The 6,000-nt window shown below is 40.2% G+C and overlaps 1 long non-coding RNA gene across 3 annotated transcripts in view; it reads left to right on the forward strand.

The window, feature by feature from the left end:
- Nucleotides 1–2,661, forward strand: part of LOC140639909 (uncharacterized) — a 45,403-nt gene extending 42,742 nt beyond the window's left edge. For 2 of the 3 annotated variants that reach the window (XR_012036562.1, XR_012036561.1), the window contains 3 exons: nucleotides 471–540; nucleotides 931–1,062; nucleotides 2,347–2,661. This is a non-coding gene — a long non-coding RNA (uncharacterized lncRNA). The remainder of the gene's footprint in view (nucleotides 1–470; nucleotides 541–930; nucleotides 1,063–2,346) is intronic. The other variant, XR_012036563.1, reaches the window with a different exon arrangement.
- Nucleotides 2,662–6,000: the final 3,339 nt, after the last annotated feature.

Genomic DNA, 6,000 nt, shown 5'->3' on the forward strand with positions numbered 1-6,000 from the left:
ACTCAATCCCAGGACTCCAAGATCACGCCCTGGGCCTAAGGCAGGTGCTAAACCGCTGAGCCACCAGGGATCCCCTATTATTGGTTTTTGACACATCCTTAACACTGGTTTGTATATAACCTCTTCTTCAAATAGCACTCTATATTAAGTTGGTGGTCATTCAAGTTAGAAACTATTCTTTTCTCCTCCCATGTCCCATTTTAGGTATGTTATCATATTTCATATTCTTTTTTGTGTATGAGTTCCTTGATTGATTTTTGCAGAAATATTCATGTTAATTGTTTGTGTTTCCTGCGTTTATGCTCTTTTGATCTTTCCATTCCTCTTAAACAGAACTCTTTAATATTTCTTGCAGGGCTGGTTTGGTGGTCACTTTTGTTTGTCTGAGAAACCATCTCTCGTTCTGTTCTAAGTGATAGCTTTGCTGGATAAGTAGCTTGGTTGTAAATTTTTCCCATTCTGCACTTTAGATCTATTATTTTGCTCTCTCCTGGTTTGTCAAGAAATCCCCAGCTAGCCTTCTTGGTTTTCCCTTGTAAGGTAAGGACTTCTTTTGTCTGGCTCTATTTAATATATTTTTTTCTTTATCACTATATTTTGCCATTTTATTAATATGTCTTGGTGTTGGCCTGCTTTTGCTGACTTTAATGGGAGTTCTTGTGCTTCCTGGATCCAAATGTCTGTTTCCTTCCCCAGATTGGGGAACTTTCAGTTATTAATCCTTTAAATAAATTTTCTGCCCCCAGAAAAGGGGAGAAAACTTTTATTCTGGGATTTCTATATTATGAATATATTATTATGTTTGATGGAATCCCTGAGTTCCCTAATTCTATTCTCATTTTGCATAATTCTTTCTCTCTTTTGTTCAGCTTCTTTGCTTTCCATTACTTTGTCTTCTAGGTCATTAATTCATTCTTCTGCTTCTTCTAGTCTGCTGGAGGAGTTTATTGCATCAAGTCTGTTTCCAATCTCACTTACTACACTCTTCATCTCTGATTAATTCATTTGCAACTTTATGTCCATAGGAGGGATCTCACTGATGAAGACATCAGTGAGATGAAGGTGAGTATCCTTATGATTATTTCTTTAAATTCCCCATCAGGCATGTAAATTATATCTATTTTGCTTAGATTTCTGGATGTGGCCTTACCTTCTTCTTTCACTTGGTATAAATTCCTCTGTCCTTGCATTTTCTATAAGTCTCTGCTACCTTCTGTGTGCTAGAGAAGCCATTTTTGTCTCCTGCTCCTGAAAGTAATGGCCTTATGAAAAATAGGTCATATAGTGTACAGGGCCGGGAGTTTCAGGGAATGTCTCTGGTGTGTGGCACATTTGCTCTCCTGCCATGTGCTGGCTGCTCCATCCCTCTGGCTGGCTGTCTGCAGTTATTCTCCTTGCCTGCTATGGGCATATTTGGTCCCTGGCCTAAATGTGGCAAGTTTTAGTGAGGTGGGTACTCTGATCTGCTTGTGAAATGAGACCTGTCACCATCTCCACTGGAATTGAGAGACCCTGCAAGAAGTCTCTAGTTTGGAGACATGGTGTGGGTGGGAGTTTGTGCTGGTCTTCTGGGGGAGGAGCCTGCCACACTGGGACTGAGGTGAGTAGGACTGAGGAAGGGCAGATGGTAAGGCTTTGTGCAAGCAAGTTAGGTAGCCAAGGTTGGCACTGCGCTGCTTCCCACAGATGGCTCTCTGTGTATACTGCAGGGCTGGAGTGCTGGCCAGCTCCTTGATTCCCAGGGATGTGTCTCTGTGAATGCTGCCTCTTGGGGACATGCTCTGCAAAAAGCAAATGCTTTCCTCACTGTGTGACCCAGGCAGCCTTTAGATCACTATTTCCATGCTGTCTGCCCCTGGGTTGTGGGCTTGCCTTCTCTCCAGGAGCAGCACAGTGCTTTCGAGGCTCTAGCCCAGCCCAGCCTGCTGACCTTTGAAACTCCAGGTTCTAAGCCCTGCTGGCTGCAAGAACTCAAAGAACTCAGCTCCTCTTGTTTTCTAAGCCAGTGACTTTAGAGAAACGTTCTCCTTTTGTGTTTCCTGTGCACTCCTCTGTCTATCTCCCTACCCCCTTCTCCATGACCATGGCTCCCTCCCCTCTACAGCAGCTGCAGTCCATTTCTCCCCTAATCCACATCTTTATACTTCCTGCCTTTTCTGATGTGGTTTAGTGGATTTTTTTTTCTGTCAGCATTCAGGTCAATTTCTGAGATATTTAGGATGATTTGACAGTTATCTAGTTGTGTTCATGGGATTAGGCAAGCCTAGAGTCTTCCTACTTTGCTATCATCCTTGTCTGTGAAAACTTGTACATTTTTTTTAAAGACTTTATTTATTTATTCATGAGAATACACAGAGAGGAGAGAGAGAGGCAGAGACACAGGCAGAGGGAGAAGCAGGCTCCATGCAGGGAGCCCGACGTGGGACTCGATCCCGGACACCAGTATCAGGCCCTGGGCTGAAGGTGGCGTTAAACTGCTGAGCCACCCGGGCTGCCCCAAAACTTGTACATTTTTTATTGACTTCATCATCTACTGCCAGTGAGAATCCTGCAAACATTAATTTTTGCAAGTACAACAGGTTTTGGAATACCAGTACAGACTGTTCCTGCCATGTGATTTACTTGTGACATACTAATAAAATAATGATGGTTTAACTCTCAGATATTATCAAAGTATGGCCACTGCTTTCTTGAAAAAGAAAGGATACACAGATCATAATTTTGTTTTACTGTTCAACATCTTGCTTTATCTTAGCATCCTCATACTTTGAAGCACACTATTAGTTGGTCTGATGAAAGGAGGGATAGTTAAAATGACTTTAGTGAAAAATAGTCAAATTTTCAAAAAGAGGAGTTGCATATTTGCATTTATTGGTGATTAAGTAGATCTACAGAACAAAAAAAAAATGTTCATCTGTGTGAAATGACTATAACCTTTAATTGATTTTTATCAGGAAACTATTGGCTTATGTTTTCAGCCAAGAACTCATTTTATTCCCTTTGTAACTCAAAAAGTCCTAGTATCTTCATTCATGATGTATATCTTTACTTTCCATCATTTGCTTAGGTAACTTACTTTTGATATCTCAATATGGGAGTGAAACCAAGGAGATTATTAATAACTATATTCAGTCCTAAAGTTATTAATGGGGCATGAAATACAGAACTAAAAATTAAGAGAAATAGAAATTTAAAAATGAATACTAGATATGAGCTTTACATTCCATATATTTATAAAGATGTTATGGTGAGGATCATAAATGTTTTGCAGAATAGTTAAGGTTGAGGGGTACGGGGTGTTCCACTTCAGACACCATAGTAGTAGAGGGGAAAGCATAAAATATGGCAGCTTGCAGGTGGATTAGGTTCCCCCAACTCTACTTATCTACCACATAGTTGTTACATGATTATGTGACTTTTAAAATGCAATGATTTTTATCTTAAGTTGTGTTGCTATTGTCCAACAGAAAAGCTTTCTTTAAGTAATAATGAAAGAATATGTGTATAGTATTTGTTAAACAGTTTCCACCCTAACAAACTTTAACTTTCTTTCATTACAGAGTGATATAATTAAAAATGCCTTACCTTCCATTAACATCAAGATATATATTCTTTATGAATTCTTATATTTCATGACATTTTCCCCTATATCATAACAAAACACATTTATGTCCACATTTAATAAAGTGCCTCTATTTAAGTAATAAAGTTATTTGAAACCAGGACTATATCATAATCTGAGGAGTGTGGTGTGATAAGCATGAATGAAAACCCATGATCTTTAGAATCAGAAGCATTTATTAAAATCCTATTCTATCATTTTCCAAATAAGCAGGAGTTTTGTCAAAATTATGCAACATGCAGTGGCCTAATAATACTATCAATTTGCTGCTTGGGGGAATGTTAAGTTTTATACACATTTTTACTATAAAAGAAAAATTAATTTATCTAAATTTTGTAGTTATGCATCAGGCAATGCATGTATAAGTAGACCTCATGAAAAGAGATTTTCTTTATGAAGTTTACTTATTATTGCAATACAGGCTAGAAAAGTTATTGGCCTAACTTTTAGCTTAAAGTCTCAGCTCATAGTAGTGTGACCATGAAAAATTGTTTCCTTGGAATATTTGATAGTTTTTGCTAATATGGAAAAAAATGACTTAGAAACATTGATGCTGAAACAGTGACAGGAATTTAGAACAGGTATAACTCTTAACAGAGAAGGTCTGGGTTTTTTTCCATCTCAAACTGGAAAACAGAACTTTGCTATTGCTTTAAAGCCTTTTTCTTCCTAGGGAGAGCTAAACTTATGTGGTACATTAGATCCAGAATGGGAAGAAGGGAGCTTTCCAGCAGACTTCTGCTGGCAAGTAGCACTTAAGCTAATTTATTCTTCTATGGCAATTACTGATATCTCTGACTCTTCATGCCTTGCCAGTCTACAGGTGTAGACTGACACCTGCCAGTCTACACCTGTAGCCACCTGCTGGTTGAAACAGGAACACTTGGCAAAGTCAGTCCATGGAGAAGAGTATTATCAATTGTCTTCTACAGGTTAAACTTGTAGGTTTATTCTATTCCAGTTCCTATATTCTTGACCCTGTTTCTTACACTGCATTTTCTATGTACTGAAGAAGAACACAGAGGAAGAAAATATTAAGGAATCAGTGAAAAGCAGCCTGTAGCATCTTATCCCAAGTTTAAGGAATATTCTAGTGGAGACTAAGTTCTCCACTCTCACTACTACCACCACTACATTCTTGAACAAACTAATTCCAAGGTACAGTCAGGATGATCAGGGGACTGTTGCAAAGAAACAGTATGTGTGCATGAGGATGCAAACCTTAAAATTAAAGGTGGCGATGACAGTATTTTTGTCCCTTTTGAAAATTAAGACATGCAAGAGAAAGGATAGAGGAATGAGCTGAATCTATAAAAATGCATTTGCCTGAATTTATAGTGGAATGAGAGATGGGGGTAGACAGTGAGATTGACACATGAATTTAAAGTTTAAAAACTGACCCATGATGGGGATCCCTGGGTGGCGCAGCGGTTTGGCGCCTGCCTTTGGCCCAGGGCGCGATCCTGGAGACCTGGGATCGAGTCCCACATCGGGCTCCCGGTGCATGGAGCCTGCTTCTCCCTCTGCCTGAGTCTCTGCCAATCTCTCTCTCTCTCTCTCTCTCTCTCTGTGACTATCATAAATAAATAAATAAATAAATAAATAAATAAATAAATAAATAAATAAATAAACTGACCCATGATGATGAATCCTAAAACACCCAGGCTAAAGCAAGCACTGGGAATGTTTCTAAGGTGGAAGTGCCTTTAGTTGGAACAGTTACCATTGTAGCATTTAGCTGGGAGTCTAGTGAGGACACAGGAGTGCATGAAGGGGTCCTAAACAGACCAGATTTGGCCACTGACACTGACAAAATCCAAAGGCAGAAAAACAACTGATGGTGAAACGAGAAAGGGATTTATTTCAGCGAGGCCACTATCAGGAAGACAGTAGACGGGCACCTCAAAAACTGTCTCTAGAATGCTCAAAATACTTCCAGGTTTATAAAGACAAAGGTGTGTATGTGCAGGTAGTCAGTAAAGTCAATCTGGATCTTTGATTTGGAGTCAATCCTGAGTAGTGTCTTGTTTGCTCAGGGCAGTCCTTTTTGCCTGAACGGGTAGTTTCTATTCCATTAGGGAATGCCTTGACCTCAGGGTCCTCCACCTGAGCCTAGAGACCAGCTGGAAAGAACTCAACTAGAAAGTTTGAGATCAGAGTGCCTGGGTGGCTAGGTTGGCCTTCAGCTCAGATCAAGGTCCCAGGTAGGCCAGGACCTAGGATGGAGCCCTGTGTCAGGTACTAGGTAGGCCTTCAGCTCAGATCAAGGTCCCAGGATGCCAGGACCTAGGATGGAGCCCTATGTCAGGTGCTATCCTCGCAGCGGGGAGTCTGCTTATGCCTCACCCTCTGCCTGCTGCTCACCCCACCCCTGTCTG

This window comes from Canis lupus, chromosome 9, assembly GCF_048164855.1.
Source record: "Canis lupus baileyi chromosome 9, mCanLup2.hap1, whole genome shotgun sequence".
Lineage (NCBI taxonomy): Eukaryota > Metazoa > Chordata > Mammalia > Carnivora > Canidae > Canis > Canis lupus.